Source organism: Vidua chalybeata, chromosome 20, assembly GCF_026979565.1.
Source record: "Vidua chalybeata isolate OUT-0048 chromosome 20, bVidCha1 merged haplotype, whole genome shotgun sequence".
Classification (NCBI taxonomy): domain Eukaryota; kingdom Metazoa; phylum Chordata; class Aves; order Passeriformes; family Viduidae; genus Vidua; species Vidua chalybeata.
The window spans coordinates 9,244,078-9,267,073 of NC_071549.1; the positions used below are offsets into that span (position 1 = coordinate 9,244,078).

At 43.1% G+C, this 22,996-nt stretch overlaps 1 protein-coding gene across 11 annotated transcripts in view; it reads right to left on the reverse strand.

The window, feature by feature from the left end:
• BCAS3 (BCAS3 microtubule associated cell migration factor) overlaps positions 1–22,996 on the reverse strand; it is a 299,398-nt gene that overhangs the window by 91,478 nt on the left and 184,924 nt on the right. Inside the window, exons 24-25 of one of the 11 annotated variants that reach the window (XR_008434298.1) lie at positions 7,726–7,878; positions 6,856–7,137 (exon numbers count right to left, since the gene is read on the reverse strand). The exons of the other annotated variants lie outside the window; for them this stretch is intronic. The gene's annotated coding sequence lies outside the window, so the exon portion shown is untranslated. Of the gene's footprint in view, positions 1–6,855; positions 7,138–7,725; positions 7,879–22,996 lie in introns of those variants that run through there. 11 annotated transcript variants of the gene reach the window in all.

Genomic DNA, 22,996 nt, shown 5'->3' on the forward strand with positions numbered 1-22,996 from the left:
GAAAGGAAATTAACTTCTCCACACTTTAATAAACGGGAACTTTTATTCTGTGCAAAGACCAAACTATAAAACTCCAGGTAAACATTCTCTAGCAGGTGGGCTCTTGCAAACACTCTGAATAGTCCTCACTGCTTGAATTCCCATCCTTATTCCTCACTAAGGTTTTCAGAAAATGCAAACAACAAACACCTTCTTTAAAAAGAAGCTGAGATGAACCCACGCACAGAGCTCCACCAGGGAAAGCTGTCAGCTGGCCCCACTCCACAGGAATTAATGCAAAGGCATTGATTTGTTCTAGGCTAATGATAAAAGCTCTTGGTTTAATTTTAGGAGAAGAACTTTCATTTTCTGACTGGCAACCAGAGCTATTTATTACACAACCAGAAAGCCAAAGTTCAGCTTTGCAAGTGACAAATCAAAGCCAAGCCCTCCCCGTAGGAAAGGAGGGAAAACAAGTCTGGAATGGTCAACAGCAGTTTGCTAAAATAAACCCCAACTTCTGCCTCTCACCCCCTGCCTCCTGCCCACCCTGGAGCAGCTCCACGAGGATTTCAAGCCAGAATTGAAGGCAGTTTTCCAGAGGGATGAAAATCACAGCAATTCCAGGGATCGCCCAGATCCTTCAAGGACACAAACCTCTTTCACAGCAACAGGAAACACACACAAAAAAAAGAAGAGAGAGAAATTCAAATAAAACCACAGCAACTCTGTCAAAAAGACAACAGGAAGACGAGGGAGTTGAACAACAAGTTGCTGCTGGTATTCCTGTTCCTTATCTCAGAGGAATGCTGGATTGTGAACATCACTGCAAGTGCCACAGCATCCAGCCTTGTGCTGGCATGGACACATGAGCATGGATACAACTGCTCATCCCGTTTTCTGGCCAGCAATTTTGTGTCTGAGCACCAACTGTAATATCTGGCACTTGGTCCTCTGCGTTCAAAGAGTTAAGCCGTGTCCTGTAAAGATAAAAATCTCCACTTTTATTACTTTGTACGGCTCCTAGCAAACGAGGATCCAGCTGTAATTGCAACATTCCAAGCTCTGGAGGTGCCAAGTTTTACTAACTATAATTTAACTGGTCCAGCTGATGCAGTCCAAATTCTTGTTTGGATAATCAGCCTTTGTTTAAATATGGACTTTCAAAAGAAAAAAAAAAAAACAAATAGAAAGAAAGAAAGCCCAGGCCAGCATTAGCCTCCAGGCATGTCATGTGAGCTGATTACCCTGCAGCAGTAGCAGACTAGCAGACACTCATGCACAAGAGGAGGATTATTTTGCCAGAATTACTGTTACGGTAACACAGAATCAGAGCTTCTCTCCCCCCAGCCCTCACCCTTTTTCTTTTCTTTTTTTTTTTTTTTTTCCTCCCCCCTCCACAATTCACAAGTCTTCTTTCCAAGTTCAAATGAAGTTTAAAGGTGAAAAGGGCAAGAAAGTTTCATGACTGGCTGTTGAAAGAGGGAGAAATAACCAGGGTCTCCAAGTTTGCGTTTACTAAAAGCTCAACAATTTTGTATTTTGCTGCAATTCATAACTGCACAAATCCCTTTTGTTGGGTCTGTTTGGACTGAAATTAAACACTTGTTAATAATTTATAACTTAATATCATTAGAAAATAATAATAACTGTCAAGCAACTACATTCAGTACATAAAGCAAGTTGAGTGGCTCGTTAGATTATTTGTCAAAGCAACAATTTCAATATATTTTAGCTTATTTCTACTGGGAAGAGCGGTTAAAGAGCCACCCAGCTTGCTTGGAAATCATTCCTCCACCAGCTGGGAGCAATTCCCAAATTGCTGCACCTCAGCCACATCCAAGTGATGCTGGCTCACTTTAAAAGCACTCCAGGCTGACTCCAGGAGGTGCCTTAAAGGTGCTGGAGGAGAGATGGCCAAAGCCCTTTGCTGCTCCCTGACCAAAAATGCACCCCACACTGCCCATGCTCTGCTCTAAATTTGACATCTGAATGGAACTGAAACAGTGGCCAGCAAACCAAGTGTCAAAATGAGGCATTTAAGAAGAGAAAAATCTGAATTCTGTTTCTTGGTCAAGGACCTGAGCTGCACAAAGCACAAGGGCCAGGCACAAAGCTGGTGCTGCCTTCCCCAGAGCTGAGTGCAAACAGAAGAAATACTTGTTTTGTGTGTGTGTGTGTGTGTGTGTGTGTGTGTGAGGAGTTTTGGGAGAAAATTCACTTGTAAAATGTCACAGGCTGTGGTTCTTCTTGGGAAGCCATGAGAGTGGCCTTTTGGAAAAGCAGAAATGGGGAATTCCAGAATAATTTGAGTTGGAAGGGATCTTAAAGCTCATCCAATGCCACCCCTAGGGACACCTGCCACTGTCCCAGGCTGCCCCAAGCCCTGTCCAGCCTGGCCTTGGGCACTTCCAGGGATCCAGGGGCAGCCCCAGCTGCTCTGGGCATCCTGTGCCAGGGCCAAGAATTCCTTCCCAACATCCCATCCAGCCCCATGCTCTTCCAGTTTGCCATCAAAGCTCATCAGGCAGCTGACCTATTCGACCACTTTCCTCCCCATGTGAGCACCTGTGGCAATTCTGGTTTTGTTGCACATTCATCTGTGAAGTCGAAAACATAAAATTTAAGTATACTAAGCAAGAAAGTTGGAAGTTCTGATTAAAAAATTTATCTGAGCCAGTCTGCCCCGACCCTGAGCTGGTGTAAACTGATTTAAGTCAGCGGTGCCACAAGAACTGACATTAGTCAGGGGTCTGCTCTTGTTTCCATCTATTTATCTGAGATCATTCCTAATGTGCTTACTGAATAAGTATTCTCCTTTTATTCCTTTCAAAGTCCTTCTCTTGACTTTGTCCCTTCTGCCCCCTTTGCCTGCAGGCTGAGAACTGAACACACACATGCAGAGAGAGCCCTCTCCTCCCACCTTCTCCACCCTCAGCTCTTCCCTCCTCAGCCTGCCCTGCTTTCTTCCCATGATTTCTTCTATTTCCTCTATTCCTGGAATATCCCAAGGAAGCAGAGGAAGGCCCTGAACATTGCAGGTTATTTACAGCACAACAGCTCTCAAAATATTATTTAATTCACCTTGGAGCTGAGGAACTGCCCGATGTCCCCATGCACAAACAGGCTTTGGTGTCCTTTAAAGTGACCATGCAAATAAGAAAGGCAATAAGAGAAATGGTATTTCATTGAATTTACTTTTAAAGTCTCCCATGCTTCTCCCAGAAATCAAATGGTACCTGGAGGAAGCAGAAGATGCCACTCTGGTTAGTGACAGTAGGCCCTTATAGGTGTAATTAACTTTTTAAATTCTTCAGTTTTTAGTTAAATGCGGAAAGTTCCTTTTTTTTTTTTTAAAAAAAAAGTGAATGCTCTCAAACACATGGAAAAAATACAGGAATTGATAAAATTGATCTGTAACATATTTTTACTTGAGAAAGGATTACAAGGTTGAATCTTAACATTATATACTTAAAACCATTTCTTGTTCCACTGCCTTTACAGTTCCAAAAAAAATGTACATTTTGGAGACAAAGGCCTTTATCCTCTTAAGTGCTGTGGATTTCATGCCAATCTCCCAATATAAAGCAGACTTCAGACTCAGACCCCAGAGAAATGGTCTCGGAAAGATTAGATTTTCCACCACAAAATAAAACCCTTGTGTGGGGAACCACAGCAGCTCCAACACCTCCTTCCTCCTGAGTACTTGTCTGACAGGGAGGAACACCCCCAGCCCATCCCGAGCCCCCTCCTCCAAATGGAAGTGGTTTGATCATTCCTCTGCTCCAGTTTTTCCATGTGTAAAATGTCCAGAATTGTCAAATACCCCTGAAAATCAGTATTTTTTCTAGTTTTTTTTTTTTTTTCCCTATTCTGTATCATTTTGCAACACAGAGTAAGTTTGCTCTTAATATTAGTGTACAAAGTGAATTCTGACTGGTGATGGGAAATAGACAAACCCAGTGTAAGGGGCACATGAAGAACATAATGATGAAAAATTCTTTTAAATCAGCAAGATATTTTTAAGAGTTGCCCATCAAAGGTGTGCACCTATAAAAGCAACAGCACATTACACTAAATTAATGATGCCAAGTGTCTGGCAGCTCAATAAAAACAAGAGGAAACTTTCTTAAACTACTCATGAGGTAGAAAAGTATCTTTATCAATCATCCCCATATTAGAAAACTCAGATTTTTCAGAGTATTTCAAACCCCATTGCCAGTAATAAAGTGGGACAAACAAGGAAAAGAGAGAAATATAGATTCAATACAATGTAGCTCTTGAGGATTCAATTTTAACACCACCAAAGCCACCCAGAAAAGAATGGATTCAAGAATCAGAAGATTGAACTGCACGTAGTCAGCTGGGATTGGTGAGCTGCAGATGGAAACTTTCTTGAGAACGCACAGTTTAAATTCTAGTTAGGATAGTCTGTGATTAAATGCTCCTCCAATTTTTGAGTACATCACTTTTTTTCCCTACCGGCTACTGTGATACAAAAGACATCTCCTGCAAACAGAACTGGTAAAAAAAAGGAAAAGTGCAAGTAAAAGCCATTTAGGTTTCCAGCAAAGACATCAAAGCAAACCAGCTAATGGACAGCCAGGGTAGTCAAACCACTCCTGCAAAATCCATTAGTTACTAAAAGTTCTGGAGGGCTCAGTTTTTACAGTAAAACCTGTAAAAACTCAGTATCCAGTTTCTCTGTTGGGACACTGAGGTGTGAAGATCCAAACGATGCTGGAACTGAACTTGTATATTTGAACCTTTTGAACTCCAGCTGCCCTTCATAAATTACTTTACCACCGGCTTTAACACGTTCCTAACCCACCGTGCAAGAAGAGGGAAGAATCATTAAAAAAACCCCTGGAAATGGAACTGAACTTTCTAACACTTCCAGTGGAATTCCTCTTGGTTCAAAAGACAAGCACCTACGGCAGGACTGGGGGAGGAGGAGAAGCTTCCAGATAGTGCAGTGAAATAACATCTGTGCTCAGGCTATGAAAACAGAGCGGCCAATCCCCCTCCCCAGCCCCACACCCGGTGGAGGTGATTGGAAATGGCCCCATTCAGGAACAGGCAGTTGCTCCTTTCCATCTGGAATCGCTGTCAGAGGGAAGCAAAACCCCACCAAGTTCCCAACTGCTGCGAGAAGTTCGGTTTGCTCCTTAGAGTGGGGCGTGCTGCCCCGGATGGGCAGAATTTTGGGATGCAGAGGGTTCTCACCACACCCCATCCACAGGGAGACAGAGATTCACCCTTCCCCTGAGGGAAGCTCAAATATTTAGAGTTTAGAAACGGATCCGACTCCAAGACAACGGCAATAAAGATTCTTAATTAGTTTTAAGGTGAATTAAATGCAGGACAGCAGCTCAGGAGCTCAAACATGACATTTCCTGCTTTCCATGGGAAATGAGGACAATCAGCAGGTCCCTCCTCATTATTTTTTAGACTGTCACTGTGTTTATAGACAGTCACTGACACGTCAGGGAAAAATTAAGGTTTTAAGTCCAGAAGAATGGAAAGGCTGGTTCCCAAACAGGACAGCACATTATCCTATAACCAAACCAGATATTCCTTTCTCCTACACCTTTCCCTGCCTGCAGAGATCTCAGCATCCAAAGCAGCAACACAGAATCCAAACCTCCACGGGAACTCTTCAGCCCCAGTCCTGCTTGCAGAAGGATTTTTGGGCTCAGGAAAGTGGCCAATTTTTTTCTCCATCTGAGATTTGTCATTTAAAAATGAGGAAGCTGTCCCTCTCAGAGGAATGTGCTTTCAGTGGGTCACCTAAGATAAAAATACTGCTTTTCTCTTCTGATTATGATGTTATCACATTATATCTGGACACTGCGTTTCACTTTCTCTTTAAAATGATCTTGCTAAGCAGCAAAGGGACACAGCAGCTCCCATTTACAGGTCACCTCAGGTCTCCTGAACAAACTACGCCCCAGGGTTTTAGTGAAACTCAGGAATTCCAAAAGCAAAGCACATTGCCCTTAGCACACAAAATGCTTCTGATTCGCAGAATGACACAAATGTACAAGAAAAAAAAAGGATGTCTGATTATTTTTTGTAATGGATGGCTTTTAGATGGGCAGAACACACTCAGGCATTTCTTAAAGCCCCAAACCACGGGTGATTTCCAACAAAGGCCTTGTGTGAAGTGCTGCTTGCTTATCACAAAGACTTGGAGAAAGAATTTTCAGGGGTTGAACTCTGAGTTTTAACCCTGGACAAAGAATGAGATGATGCACAAGTGTGTGCTCCTTAGGCCTGTGGTGCTGCCACACTGCTGATCTTGAATCCTTCAGATTGATAAATTTGTGTGAAATTATTTGACGTTTCAAAAGAAAATAAATAAAAAAAAGAAAATGACACAACTTTCTGAGTAAAGTCCATGGCTCAGTTTGCCTGTTTAAGGAATAAGATACACAAACTCTTATTAAATGTGGGCTTGCAATTTATGAAATTCCTACCTCCATTAATTGTGACTCCTAATGAGACATTACAATGAACCATGTGGACAGTCCGACTCAGATGAATACCACAGATGTTTAAAAAAAAAGATCACTAAATCTCACGTAATTTAACCTGCTTTACTTCCAACTTGCATGAAGAAACACTTGTGGTTTCTCCTTCCCTCTCCCCCAGCACAGACTGGCTTTCTCTCCCTGGCTTCCCCGCTTGGAAACGAGCCACGGATCATTTACAGACTTCCGAGGTTTGCTGGGGCACTTTCTGAGGATCCCTCTGGAAAATGGGACCACATTTCAAACCAGAGGGATGCAGGTAGGAGCCTTGAAAAAACAGGCCAGCAGCCAGAGTGGTCATCAGTAATTTTTGTTTAAATATATTAACAACATAATTTAGAGCATTCACATCATCCAAGTATCCCCCCTCCGCGCACGGGGATCTGCAGTCATTACATCTCACCAGCCAGAAAGGATCCACATTCATTTCTGACATTAAACAAACAGTGCACAAGGCCCCAAACCCAAATCACAGCAACAGCCCCCTTTGCCAAAGCCAGTCCCACAGAATTCAGGAAGCAGAGGAACATCCGAGCTCTTATCCCTGGGAGCTCCGTGGTTTGGGACTCCCGAGCAGCGTCAGTAGGTAAATGCCCAGGCTGATCTCCTCTAAGAGAGGCTTCATCTGCTGGGGGGACATTACAGAACAGCAGAGATCAGTCCTGCCTGATGCAAAGGTTAAGTGGTAAGAATAACATTACATAATGCACAACAAAATGTTAATTTACAAGACTCAAATCAAGGCCGGGATGTGCTGCGACGCACCAGCCCCACGACGAGAGGGCACGAATGAACCAGAGAGTTCTCAAAACACTTCTGTCTCTTAGGCCATTTTTGGTTTATATATTTTGTTTCACTCGTTGATAATCTTACAGACAAGGGAAACCATGCTGCTGGGGAAGTACTAAATCACACCAAAAGAGCTAAGGTTTTTAGATGAAACAAGAAGCTGATTACACATGCACTGAGTATACCAGTCACTAAGCGTTTCTGGATTGCAGGGATAAGATACTCTCTTTGCTTATTACTGCCTCCTTGATCCAAAGAGATTTAAGCAACTGTTTTCAATTAGATGTTTTTAAGCTAGTAAAACTACATCCATAAAGACATATTTATAGAACAACTTAAAACGAGAAGAATTAAAACGACTGCAAAACTGATGAATTCCATTCCCCCACCAACCCTCCCCCCCCACCCCGAATCATTTACTGACCATTAACGAGCAAAAAGCACTGCAATTTTAAGAATTAATCCAGTGTTGCAAAATTAAATCAGATACACTAGGAGGGATAATGACAAACTGGTGGCTCCAGCGTTGTCAGTTTGCGGGTGATACAAGTTCAAGTCGTCTGTGCTAGTGGTCACTCTGTTGGAACAAACATGAACATAAAAGGGAACATTAAAAGTGCAGCAGCACCAACTGAATCAATTCTGTCGCTGAGGACGCAGGCTCAGAAGTGGCACAGGGTAAATATTGCATTTTAGAAGGGAGCTGCCCAGTTCCACGACTGAGAGACCCCAGCGCATGGAAATAAAGGAAGAGGCAGCAATGGAAGTAAATGAAGGGACAGGATCCTCATTTCCCTCTAAATTCCAGAGCACAAGAGCCTGGCAGTGTGGCTTTGCCACACATGACTGCTTTCAGCCCCGGGAACCCATGAGGAATATTCTTAGAGCTCCAGGAACAAAACTGAGCTTTGATAGTTCTCATCCGACAGCTGCTTAAACAAAATTTGCCTAAAACGCTCTGCAGCATGTGACTGGAAATGTCTGCAGGATGAGCTGCCCCATCTCTGGCCCTGGAGAACACAGAGCCATGGCAGAGGTTTGGGATGGTCACAGCCACAAGCAGGGACACCCTCACCTCTGCCAAAGCCATCAGCTGCTCACTGACATCTCTCTTTTCTACCTGCCTGGCCCACGCTGCAGACAAAACAAGTGGCAAGGAAAGCTCCTGCTAAATCCATCTGAAGAAGCTCGAGGCATCCGAAATTTCATCTTCCCTGAACTTCCCTACAAGCTCAATGTGTTCCTACCTAAGCACATCGTCATGAAAGCACGTAACAGTGGAGTGACTTGGAGATTCAAATACATCACTTAAACATGCATGTTTTATACATTTAATACCCTTCAGAATCAGGCCATAAATACAAATGGATGTTACAAAGCATGACCCAGAGTCTCAGTCTGTCACTGTGGTCTTGGCCTGGGCACCTGGGGTGATGAGTGCTGTGCTCTGGGCCTGGGAACCTCAGGGGAGCACAAGAGACATTTTATTTTCCCTCTTTTTTTTTTTTTTTTTTAATTTGCAGTTTACGTTTTCTCCACGTGCTGAGGAAGCACAGGCAGCATAAGGAAATTTTAGCCATTGTTTTGGGTGGCTGAACCCAGAGTTACACACAGGGTCTGCTTTTAAGGGAACTCTTCAACCCTGAAGTAAGGAAGTGCCCTTTGGCTGTGCAGCACCTTGCCTGTCCCCACATAGGTGGGATAAAAACATATTTGGGAAAAAAGGAAAGGAGACAGGGAGGATTCAAGCAGTGACATAACCTGTGCAACTGCAGGCTGGTTTCTGTTCAAGAAACAGCTGCAGTGATGAATTCATCCCTTTAGTCTCTGTATTGACCCTGCACAGACCAAACCCACAGGACAGGCAGATCCTCACACATCTTCTGGAAGCACTTTGTGCAGCCAGATGAGCCACGGGATCATTTAGGCTGGGAAAGACCTCCAGGATCATGGAGTCCCACCATCAGAGGCATAATTACATCAGATTCCCCCTTCTGAGTGAATGTGCCTCTGACCCTCTGACTTCTGATTGGTTTTGATCACGTTTAGAACGCGTTAAGAAACAAGATTAGAAATATTACATTTTTGTTTATGGGAAATTCAGGAATGACCAGGCCAAAGCAATGCCTTCCATTCACCAAGTGTCCTTCTGCAGGGTGAAGGATGGCTGGTGTGAGCAAAAGCTACAGGACAAAACCAAAAGCCAAGTTTCATACGATTGCATCCAAATTGACAGAGCAAATCCAGGAGATAGAAGTGAACATAAAAGCAAGTGAAATAACACGGACAGAGAGGCAGCAAACAACCTTGCCTAAGGCACAACACTAATGCCAGACTAACTTCAAAGCAGCCACTGAACCAGCACAGGTGACAAACAATCTGCATAAAAATTAAGTCTAAAGCAGCACTGGCTCCTTTCCTTCCCTGAGTCCCTTCAGGTCTTGCTCATTTCAACTCTTTTTTTTCATTTTAGACATGGAACAATGTATATAAACGAGAATGCAGCCTTTTGGCTACAAGTTTCCTCAAATAAACTCGGCACCACGTCAGAAGCTTTACTCTGCCTATTTCTTTTTGTTTTGCTCATTGTAATTTATAATGAACCTCTTCCACAGTAAGCTGACTCAGGGAAAAACCACTCTGAAAGGCATCAGCTACTGATGAATTGTTTTTATTAATTAAGTTAGAGAAACAAAAACCACAATGGTTTTCAGTGCTGCAACTTGCAGCAGAACCCACAAGCTTGGAGGCAGAAAGTGTGAAAGTCACAGCTCTGCTCCGAAATCTCCTCCATTTCTTTACTGAGGGGCTGAAATTCCAGAGACAAGGGGTTTTTCCTCCCTTTTAACCTCAAGATTTGGTCCTTTGAGCAGCTGCTTTGGACTTAAGAAAGCACCACAAAAGCCACTGCCTTTACTGCATTAAAAACTGAAATAATGGGCATTAAGCAGAAGTAGCTTTTATATACCCTGATATTTGAGAGGTTCAGCCTGCACAGGGCTTTGCTAGAGAGGAGTGGATGGAAGAATAGAGTTAAGAAAAGCATTTAATCCTGCTGAGTTCCAAAGACCTTTGAATTTTCCTTTATGAGTTTTAGCAGCCAAGAGATTCAAGTTTTATTTTCCCTCAGAGGATGTGGACACTGAGGAGAATCTCTGGGTTTTGGACACTCCTTGATCCTGGGACATCACACCGAGGAAGGTGGGGTTCTCTTGCGTGGGGATTTCTTCCCTTAAACATGCAGCTGGTGAAGAAATTAAAAATTTTCAATAATAAAACTTTGGGATTCCCTTCTTTAAGCTAGAATCCTCTTTGAATAGTGACATTTTCTATCATGAGCCTCCACCTTTGTCCATCAGCTCTTCCTCTGCTCACCCACTCCCCACTATTTTATCCAATCTCACGCATCTTTCATGGAAAGAACAAAAACACCCTAAAATTTGCACATGCAATCCAAAGTTAGCTTATTCACACAGTTAGGACATGCTTTTTCATGCACTGCTGGTTACTGGAAAGTTTAACTTTTGTTAGAGGATAGAAATGAAACAAAACAGGAAAGTGGATATTTTTCTTACTTATTTCAAGTGTACATATTTTAGGTAATTTTATTTTTTTCCCTGTGACACAGAATAGAGACTCTTCTTGGAGACTGTAACAGCCCTCAGCGTGTTTTCCACCAAGAATGCAAAAAAGAAACACTTTTGCTGGAGAAGTCATGGAAACTGGTAAATTGAAGACACAAGCCCTCATTGAAAACCTATAATTTTTTAATTAAATTTACATGTCAGTGGATCTTTTGAGCTTGGCCTGTGTGTTTTTTATAATGTACGTTTCTCGTGCTTTTTCCCATGGGTATTTCTGCACTATTTCCAAACTGGGATTACTCAAGTTGAAGTGTGATAAAGGGCACATTATAGTTATATTAAGCAAAATAGGGAGGAGAAAGCTTTTCCATAGTGCAAAGAAAGCTGTTCTCCAAGCCTCATTGCTGGTAACAAGCAGAGCAAGGCAACCACTGAGCTAGAAACTGCTGCCATCAAATCAAGGCTTTGTCCTGAGCAAAGGGGGGATTTATTCCATCCTTTTCTGTCTTCTGCTGAAAATTAAAGGTTGTTTGCTTCAGAATCGTTAAGTCTTGCTCTGGGGTATCATGGAAAACATGTTGTGAGCAACAAAACAAGAGGGGAAGCTGTGTGGTGTGCATTGGGGTGCTGCTGGTTGCAGGAGCTGCAGAGGAGGGGGTTTGGGGAGGCACTTGGGGTTCCCTCCCTGCCCGGAGGTTTCACAGCTCTCTTGTTCCTCTTCACAGCTCCCTGGAAGATGCAGGGACTTGCACAGTGCCTGGCCCACGTCAGGAGGACCTGTCAGCAGTGCTGCAGCCAGAGACAGGCAGCAGCTGGATGGGGAAGGGAAGGGAAGGGAAGGAAAGGAGGGCATGTCAGCTCGGAGCGGCAGAGAAGGTTTTTCACAGCAGCTATTTGCAACCCTCCAAGGAGCTGCAGAGGCTGCCCATTAAAACCCTGTTAAAACACTTCTGATGTTGTCAGCAGTGGAGAGCTGAAATAGCACAGTGATCACTGAGATTCTATCTGCCTCAAGCAGTTCAGTGGTACTGTCAATAATATGAGCAAGGAGGTACAAGATGAGCAACAACCTAATTCCTGCATCAAAATTTCATAAACTCCCTCAGTTGGTAAACATTAGAGATGTGGGCAAACACAGGCCAGCCAATAAACCACCCAGGAAAGATGACCTCTGGTCTGGAATCTTTCCCAAAAGCTTTGAACCTTTAAGTTAATTTACACTTTGAAAGCAAAGCAGAGTGATGGTGAGGGGAAGGCAGCAGGGGTGAGGTGATGCCTCTCTCATCAGCGCTCCCGAGCTGCTCCTCAGCTCCACACTCCTGACAGTGCCCAAGGGAAAAACACAGCACCACTTTTAGGCATACACCCTTCCAAATCTCCCAGGCTAGAGTTTCTCCCCACTTTTCCCTGCTTTAATTTTTGATTCATCTTCAGTACTAATTCCTTGGGATAATTTTTGCAAGTGTAGTTTTACCAGGTAGGAAAACTTGCCACTTCTTGAGGAAAGCTCCTTGTTTGAAAGCAGACCTCATGATGTGCCAGGGTGCTAAAACTGTGAGTAATGACAGCAGGATCATCTACTTCTCTGCTACTCTGTGCTCCTAAGGGCTACTCACAGTGAGTAATGGCTGGAGAAACAGGGCCAAGGTGAAGAGTTATTTATAATACAGTAGCCACTGAGTAAGAGCTTAGCTATGAATTCACTGCTCTGGCTACAATTTCGTGAGAAAACAAACAGAGCCAGCTTTTGGTTTTCCAGTTTTAAAAGTTATACACACACTGTAAACGAGCAAAAATGATTCAGGAAGGCCTGGGGTGGTCATTTATTAAGCAGCCATAGCAGAGATTGTGTGGTGGATGTAGGGTAAGCAGAGATGCTTTAGTTCCTCAGGGGCTTCCTCAGGGTGGCTGTGGCAGCCAGGGAAACTCCCAGACTCGACTTCACCCAGTCTCAGATGCTTTCCCCCTTTTTATGCAATAAATATCCACTGCAGAGAGCCCAAAGCCTGCTGGAAATCAAGCAAAGAATCAGACTGTCACCTGCTCAGCAGTGCTGGGGTTAGGGCTCAGAATAACTCTCCACTTTTTAATAGGAAGTGACTGTGCCAAGGGTCTCAAAACCAGCTCCTGTCAGGTGCACCCTGCATCTGCAGAGACCCAGCGTGCTCAGGAATATTTCTGAGTTGTTTCTGTCAGCCCAGAATGAAGCAAAGGAATAGTAACATATTTGGGCATAAAAAAAAAAAAAAAAAAAAAAAAAAAAAAAAAAAAGGAATTGGGAAAATAAACTGGGATAACAGGATCAAGCTCAGCACTCCTGAATTTCCTACACAGGAACATGTGATTTCCCAGTGCAGAATAAATGGATATTCTCCAACTCCCACATTACAGGTCATGACTTGCTGGGGCTAATCTGGATTCTGCTGAGGAACTTTTTATCGACTGGAGTTTGGAGAGCAAGGCACAGCAGAGACTTTGGGCTTGGCACTGTGCATTAAAGGCTGGTTTACAGAAAACTCTGGTTTTCACCCCACAAAGACATATGGCTCAGCTTTGGGATGGAGGCAGACATTTGGAAAACCAGAAGGAACAACTCCCCAGTTTAATTCTGAACTGTAAACACAAAAGGGATGGTTTCTTAGGGGATTTTTAAACCAACTGCCAGCTGTGCTATCTGCTGTGCTTCCAGTTTGGAGTGTCCAAGGGGGATATTTTCACCTTGACACACGACTTATACATCAAATTAAGCTCTCCCATCCTTTTGGCAGGGATGTGGGTTATTTTAGTGCCACTGAGCCCTTTGCAAGTGGCCAAACTTTCTCTTGGACAAGCCCTGAGCTCAGACACAGCTGCCTGAAAAGTCTGATTAAAAACCTACAAATCTTAAAACTAAGTATCCTGTGCTTTTTTACATGTCTTATGATTTTAACAAAGTTGCCTTTTCCCCTTTCCTTATCCAAAAGAAAATTAAAACCGTTCAGTGTTAGAGAGGAGGAATACAAAGAGTAATGACCAGCTCATTCCCTCACTCTCACGAGCCTGAAGTTAAATACCTGCCTTTGTACAACTGTTCCCCTCCTTTTATTAGCTAAATATTGTGGCACCAGAGCACCAAGAATAAAATTACAACCATTTGAGATGAGTGTAACTTTTACAAGAGTCAGATATCCCCAACAAGCCGACAGTCAATAACCCAGCACAAATTAACTCTGGCAAATAATAGGTGTGTTGACCCTAAATTCATGAGGCAATAAAACCTACCAACAGCCTGTTGTTTTTAAAATACTCAGGCACTTCTCAAAGACAATATAGTTTTTGTTTGGGAGCAAGAAGATCATTAATTAGGAAAGCTTTTAAAGGAAGTTTTAGTATCATTAGCAAAAGCTAATGGGAAAATAAATTAAGTTACAACATCTGACACCAAGTTTGGAAAAGAAAGGCACTAAAACCCCAAAGCTGCCTTACATGTCCCAAGAATAGCACCCTTCCCCACAGACCTCCATAATCACAATAAAAAAAAAAATTTCCTCCATTTCTTGTTGCATTTTGAGTTAGATACACACTGCTGCCAAACGCTGCAGTCCCAGGGATATAATTTGAACCAACTTTGTTCACCCCCCATCTCCAGCACAGTGAAAATACCCTTAGAAACACAATCTAACAATCTGTTCTTCCCAGTTTGCTTTTTCTCTCTGAGAGCTTTTCAAGACCAGTAAAACTCAGGTAGAGGTGTCCTGTTGTGAGTTCCTGTGTGAATTTTTATTCCTTGAAGGAAAACAAATTTTCTAAATATTTTGAAATTCTGTTAAAAAAAAAAAAATAAATAATATGCTATGAAAGGTGGCCTAAAATATTTTATGGCTTGGAGGAAAATGTTCTTTTCCCTTGCCCTGGATGCTCTGCTCAGAGACGCCACAATGTCTGTCAAACAATTGCTGCATACGAAGGAAGGCACGTAATGACATTGTCCATTATTTCAACCATGTCAGCTGAGGAATTATGGAAGATTTATACCTATTTCATATTAAAACTATTTAGTAAATGTCACACAGCACAGCAAAAAACCACGGGCATGTTGTTGAGAGGGCAGCAGGCTCAGCACAGAGCTCTCAAGGATGCCCAGGCAGAGCACGCTGGTTTTAGGATTTGCATGGCCTAAAACCCTACAGTGACACAACCTTCTTCTGGTTTTCTAGGAAAACAGAAAACATAGGATTTATATATTATGTAATTTAAAAAGGAAGGTGTGCAGAAAGTAAAATTAAATATTCGTAACATTTTAAAAATTGGAAAATTAAACGGAGGCAATTAAAACTGCAACAGCTCAGGACATGCTACCCCCGTTCCTGGCCAGGCTGCCTAATTCAAGCAGAAGATGCATTTTCCTCTTCCCTTTTGCTTCAAGCTTTGCTTCTATGAGAAGTCAAGTAATTAACTTGCCAGGGGAAGAAATTTTCCTCTTCAATACCTTTACATTTGTGTAAAGCAAAATTATACAAAATGCTGATGCAAGCCCCCAAGGGAGTGTGGAGCCCACCCCTGCCAAGGCCACCTTAAATCCACCCCGAGCTGCTGCTGGCTCTGGCTGTCCCTGGGATGCAGCAGGGCCCAGGTTCCTCCTGCTGGGATGGAGTTTATCCACAGGAAATAAGAAGGGAAAATTCATGCTCAGCTGCTTAATGGGAACTGACGTGGCCTCTCCAGAGAGGGAGGAACTTTGGATGTCAGGCAGGTTAGCACAGGGCAAGCAGACGGTCAATAAAATATTCAATAAAGGACTCTGATATGATAGATCTAATATTGTGGAAAAAGCCAGAAGTCTCTTTTTTTTTTTTTTTTTTTGGTGATAAAACACGTTTAAAATGGTGGTTAAAATGGTCTATACAATATTAACCTCCTAAAGTTTGAAAACAATTGTGGCTGGGTTTTGAATTTGTTAGAAAAGCTAAAAACAACTAAAAGCTTGTGTAGCACAGGATACATTTCTAGGCACAGGCAAAATGGGTAATTCAGAATAAGGGCACTGAAGTTTTTACAAAATCAGTTAAAAATGATTTCAAACCCGATCTTTAATTAATAAAAATAAAAAGAAGAAGAGTTTCTACCGATCACCAAATCCACAGGATGCTCAGGAAAACAGGCACAAACCTCCCCCAGGATCCCAGCAGAGATCCTGACCCGAGTGCCAGGGCTTGCTCCTCTCCTCCCCAGCAGATCCAACCTGCTGCTCATTTTCCCAAGCAGGATTCCAACCAGATTTCCTCTCTGAGCACCTCTTCCACCCCAGCTCTTCCATGCCCTGCAGTTTTGCCCCCACAGCAGCAGACTGGAGGGGGTGGTAGGAAAGCCCCAGAGGGATCAGGGAGCAGCCAGCCGTGAGCAGGGAATCCCTGCAATCATTCTGATGAAGCTAAATCTTGGGAGTTTACATAAAAGGAAAATTAAATCAAGCACTGGAGTGGATTGGAAAGAAATGCACCAGGAGATGGATAAAGTTAATCACGTTTAGTGGAGGCTGATGCTGACCTACTCAGCCTTGCCTTGGAGATCCCCTGCACTTGCTGAAGTTTCATTATTTGGGAGCACAGAGGCTGTGGCAGCTGCCCTGAATTCACTGGAATTCCTGCAGTGCTTTATGTGTGCAGGCTGCAGGGAAATCCCACCTCGGCCCTGCAGCATCCCTGCAGAGATCACGGGTGGGAATGCAGGGAAGCAGGGCTCTGCACTGACATCTGGGGACTCCCAAAGTCTGACCCTGTCCTTCAAACCCTGCACTCGGGGGAAAACTTCACCTCAGTGAAATGATGACAGCAAAACGTCACTGTCACATTCCAGGAGAGAATCCCTGAGGTTGGAAAAGCCCTCTAAGATCACCAAGCCCAACTGTTCCACTGCCAAAGCCACCAGGAACCCATGTCCCCAAGTGCCACATCCACACATCCTTTAAATCCCTGCTGGGATGGGGATTCCAGCACTGCCCTGGGCAGCTGTGCCAGTGCTCTGACATATTTACAGGAAGCCCAAAGTCTCCTCAGTGGCCTGGCAGGAGCCAAAATTCTGGCACACATGAGCTGCTGGGTGTTTTGGGGATGTACTCGGCCCATAGGGCCGCGTGTTGACCATTGGAATTCTAGCTGACATTTATAATTTAAGAAATTGAGTTGTATTTCTCAAAAGGCAGTGCTGGAGCAAACGTATCCTTTTAACTCCTTCTGCTTTAACCAGTATCAGCTACACAAACCACGCAGTCTCCTGATGAAGGAGAAAAAGATTAGGATATGAATCTGTCAAGTTTGGAATATTTCTTTCTGTATAGCTCTGTTAAGTCACTGAGGACAGTAATGCTTCAGTATGTTCTGAGAATAGCTCATTTGTTCTTTATTTCAGTGTCACAGAAAAGATTATTTGCAACTATTCACTTCCTTACAAAATATTCAGATTCTTCAATGAAAAGCGTTTCCCACATTGTGGAGCCACCCACACAGCTCCATTTGAACGTGAATGAAAAGCTCTGCTTGATGCTGCTGAATATGTTAACCTCTCCTGGATCCCCAGCCCTGCTGAGCCACTCTGCTCGTGCATCTGCACAAGGAGCAGCGTGGAAAACAAGCTGGATTCTGTTGGACAAATAAAGACAACAAAAGCATCAGATGATGATGACTGAAATATCCTGATCTGTGCCTCAAGTTGTTTCATTTCTGGCAAACTAACCCCGAATTTCAGCTTACTAGGAACTAATTTTAATGTGCAACAGATCATAATTAGTAATGGGATATGAAACATTTTCCCTTCTACTTTAGGCTACCGGTGTCAGCTTTGCCCAGTTTTAACTCAATCAGAAACCATCACCAGTTAATGACCAGTTCGTGGTCAGTGTGAAGCAGCCTGGTGGTTGAAGTCCTTTCCCCAGTCATGCTGTCACAATTAGCACTCACAGAGCAACCTAAACCAAATTTTTGAGGGAACATTTGTTGCAATCCTTGTGTCTTTGTTAGAAAAGTGCAGTTTGCACTGCAGTGCTGCTTTTTGAAATGTCACCCCCCTGACACCCCGTCATGCTCGTGTGTGATGCCCAGTCGAGGGCAGGGCACTGATGGCTACAACTTACAAATTCCAACTCGCAGAGCAGCTCCTTCTAAACCAGCAAAACGTCCTGGGTGCTCCCTCCCATTTACTAAATGTCTTTAAACCTGAACTACAGCTCTGCTTTAGGCCTCATTTGCAGGAGGATCTCCCTGTGGGCACACCAGGGTCACCTGCCCCCGGCGCTGTCCCCACAGAACGCCCAACACTGAGCTCCAACACCAGCAGCCACCAGCCAGGTACCTCCCCAGCAAACGTGGGCATGGATTGCCAGGATGAACCCATCCAGAGTGTCCAAATAACATCAAACCACCCTTGGAATTTGACCAAACGTTCTGCACTCTCTTGTTCTCCCGAGTGCAGCGTGACCGGCACATCAGCTCTTCCAAGCCTCGATTTCCTCCCCAATTTTCCTGCTCTTCCAACTCATAAATGCCTGAATGGGAATCCCAAGGAGGTGCACGAGGCTGAGGTATCACTTTTCCCTTCCCATCATCCCGTTTCACTGGGAAATCTGACTCTTCCATCTGGCCCTCCCCTCCCTGCCCCATCTGGGGCCTGACCTGCAGCCTGGCTCCTTTAAGGGATCACTACAAGAGATGGCAAAGCTCTGAAGAAATTCAGAGGGGAAAAAAAATAAAAAGGGAAAAAAAAAAAAAAGGAAAGAGAAAGAAAGAGTTGCTCTTCTTTGAGAACTGGCTGGAGTGCAGAGCTATCTTCATAAATAGACAGGAAACAGAAAAGACTAATGTTGGGCAGATGACAGATCCCTGAATTCAGTTAACTGGCCTTCAAGATATGAACTGTTCTATTAAACATAGAGGCATTATGTTGGTCATCCACTTTAAGCCCAAGAGTGATTAAAATGCTGGCAGAAAATAAAAACTGGCTATTGAAGAGCTTGCCCCGAGGTCCTAATTTCAAATCAAATTTTACAGCGCCGCACAGGAACAATGGCAGCCCAGTACTCCAAGTCTTCTTTTTGTCACTTTGTACAAAGAAACCCCCTCAAACTCTCTCAAAGAACAATGGCCCCTCTAGATTCACAACTACGCCAAGAATGGGCTCAAACCATACAAAAACACATTTTAAAAATACATTTTACACTGCCCTTGACATTTGAGATAAATAGAAGCCAATGCGTTGCAATTCCAAGTATTTTTTATATCTTTTCACAATGTGAATTTTTTATTTTCTCCAGTCTACTTGATCTTTGACATTCTGGCCTCTGCAAGAGAAGGACGCAGCAGAGCAGTCAAAGAAATTAATTACGCAGATAATTGCATTTTATTAAAATGATTACTGTAGCAGGGAGCACCACAAACGACAGCAACAAGGCCCTGGCCCCCTGAAGAAACCAAGAGGACACAAACAGTTCATTTTTAATTGAAAAACTTCTCAGCTATTAACATTTAATTATCTGTTACCGATATATGGCACTAAGTTTAATTAGCATTTTTCTTTACATCAGGTTGGCTTCTCAGTAAAAACCCCCTCTTTTATCCTGCTGCAGATTCCCCCTTCCTACAGCCCAAGTTTATTTGAATTTGGCAGCCTGGAAACAGCCAGTTTGTTTCCTAGTGAACAGCACACAAGACCATGTGTTTCAACATTTAAGCAATTTAGAATCAGAGGTATAATTCTGAGTGTCCTTAGCAGAAATTGTACATTAAATACCCAAAGGATGGGAGCTCTACAAGAGACCCAGCCTTTTTTAGCACTTTTCCCATAGCAACAAAACCACTCCACACTACTTTTATCATCCCCTGGAACCACAGGCATGTGGACAGCAGTGCTGAGCTGGCTGCAGTGCTCTCCGTAGCAAGGGACAAGCAACTGGATCCTTTTCCTTTTCTCTTTCCTGCACCTCTCTGCCATCAGCATTCATCCCAAATTCCTTCTGAAACACACCTGTGGTCAGGACTTGTACCTGCTTTTTGATGTGTGGACATCTATTTGATGAGGAGTCATTAATGAGTAATTTCTTTTGTTAAAAACGTGGCTTGGGTTGTTCTCTTCCTTTCTGGGGTGATGGACAAGACCAGAACTATGGATTTAAATCCAGATACAGCACGTCCAGCAGGATGGTGCTGGTTTGTCTACTCTGCTTCTCCTGGTATCAGGCCACACAGCCTCCAAACTGCACAAAAATCTTTTAAAAGCATATCCAGAGAGCAACAAAAACTCAACAAATCCTGAGAGGGCTCCCATCAGTGAATCCATCAGCAAATATTCATTGTTCTAACCACAACAACTGGAAAAAAAGGAGAAGGAAAACGACAATCCAAGATGAAAATTCGGTGCTAACTGCTGGCTGGAGGACAGGCAGGAAAGGCAGGAGTTTATCAAACAGCCCCAAGGAGAGGAGGGAAGCCCTGCAGTCACACGCAGCTCTGGGGATCACGGGGTGAGCACGGGGCTGCCCTTCCTCATCCTGGGCACACAAGCCCAGCACTCAGACTCTGACATTCCACTCCCTTCAGCCACTTTGCTGAGCGTGTGCTGCCTGACACTCACTTATTCCTTGGTTTTTCACACCCAGCCTGAGCAGGAAATCAGTTTTTCCAGAGTGGGAATGTAGGACTGCCCTGCTCTGGCAGCCAGGGACTGGCACTGCTGCAGCCTGTGCCTCTGTGGGGCTGCAGCACACTCAACACGACTTTTATTTCCCTCCTTTTACTTTTTTCCTGTCCCAAATATGGCTGGGAACTGAAGTAAATGTTCACTTACTTGAATTTATTTAATTTGCATGAAGTAAATAATAATTTACTTTAGTATTCAAACCCATTTCCTCCCAGCTTTCATCATAACACTAGCATTAAATAACAGACATTCAATTAATAATTTCTAGACAAAAAGTGTTTTCAAAGTATTTTTCATCAGTAGTTAAAGCTTGTTTTCCTCTGGTGAAAGTTATTTCTCTTATTTTGACTTGGTAGCCTGGCACAGAAAATTCCCTTTGAATGCCTGAGTGATTCTGAGTGATTAAAACAAGCAAACAAACCCTCCAGAAATAATTCCATTTGTGGGTATTTCCTTTAACAGCATTAATAATCTAATGCATTTAAAAGGAAGATTTAGAATTCTAATTCACTTGTATTTCACAGGATTAAAAATGCAATATATGTAATATAGCCACGGGACAGAAACAGAACCAGATCAAGGAGGTATTTCAACAATATCCATTCCTGATGTCAACACCTCTCCAGGTCATTTAAATTTTACTTCCCCAATCTGTAAAATGTAAAGAAAACATTTATTTTCCAGTTAGGACTGAAAATATACATTCAGTGGGACACAGCTTAAAGAACAAACTGATCAGGACTGAAAACAAAACTAAGTTCTCATGTGGAACTAGATTTAAATCTAATACCCAGTCCTGAGTGACCTGTACACCCAATAGAGGACATGACCTGCCCTTAATGTCTTTACCTTTTGCACCATCAATTGCCAATTTACAAAAAAAAAATCCATAAAAGAATCTTTTTATTTCCTTACTCTGAAACAGCAGAGAGAAACGATATTTCAGAACAAAGAACACTGAAAGGGACTTTCTGTAGGCCAGCATGAATGAAACCAGCAGCATTTGCAATAGAAATGATAAATATGGTAAATAAATGTATGTTTTAGAAGGAAAAGAGGGAACAGAGAGGAATTCCCACTCCTGGGAGCATCGGGCTACCTGGGCAGGAGGAGCCCCGCGTGCCCTTCCCCAGGCAGCCCAGGTTACTCCTGTCTCCTTTTTCCCCTAGAAATTCCAGCCTGACCCTGAGAAACTGTCATCAAAACAAGGCCATTTCCATGAAACATATCTCCACTGTGAAAACATTTAATGAAAACATTCCCATCCCATTCTAATTTTAATTTGCACTGAGTTTCAACGCAAAGACCAGGCACAGCTGCCTGATTTCCTTCTCCAAAGCGCCCTGAGTTTCAAGTTCCCAGCCCAGAACATGAAATTAAATCTGTGGGACTTCAAGGCACAAGAGGCAAATTAGCATTTAGGAAAATTAAGCTTTTAATGAAATAAAAATGCCACTTAAATATTACTGGACTCTTTGGGTATATCTAATAGCAAGGGTACTAAATAAAGCCTTTATAAGAAAAAAAAAAAATGCACACTGAGGGAAAATAGGACTGTTATTTTTAACACTGATAATTTTGTTTAAAAGAAGATTCCTTCCTGTGTTTCATCATTTTACGTTATGCTCTATTATAGAAACTAATGTGGGAAAAAAAGTTCAGAAAAATCCAGGCCCAGAATATTATGGAAAAAAGAACCACCAAATGTAAAGGTCCTGTAATATTTGGTATCTTCAGATTTTTCTGCACTGGTTCACATGACCCCCAATTTATTTTTAGAAAGGCAGCAATTCCCACTTGGACACGGTGCAATACCTTGTACCCAAACGTTGCTTTGCACAAATAAACCATAGAAAGTGTTGACTTAAAAATAAAACATTGGAAAAGGAGAAAGTTTTTTTTTCCTCTGCGAAAATTTCCGGAAAAGCTGTAAACAAAGGCAGGTTTGGCTCGGTGGTTGAGTGGCTCTGTTGAGCTGTTGAGGATGGAGAACATATCAAACCTCACAGAGTGAGGAAATGTTTGTAAAACAGTTAGTAAATCATAGGCAGCAAGGTCACCGTGTTTAACAGCGGGAATGACACTTTGCCAAAACCCCAGCTGGGAAAGGGCGGGGACGCTCACGGCTCCTCGCTCCTGCAGGATTCTTCCCATCCCAAACTTGGTTTAAAAATCACATCAAACTCTTGGAAAGCAGGGAAAACCTACAGGGTTTTGAACTGAGGGGCTGTGCCAGGATGACACGTTCATCAACTGCATCATTTCAACACCTGGTTCTGTTTCACCAAACAGAGCCTGAGCTGTGAAATCATCAAGAAATTCTCTGTAAATTGATGCTGCCTGACCTTTTATCTCAGAATTGGAGCTTTGAGCTCTTGCTCTGAATTCCTACACAGAAACAACCCCAAAAAATCTGAGAACTGGCACAGCCAGAAGGTGAAATCA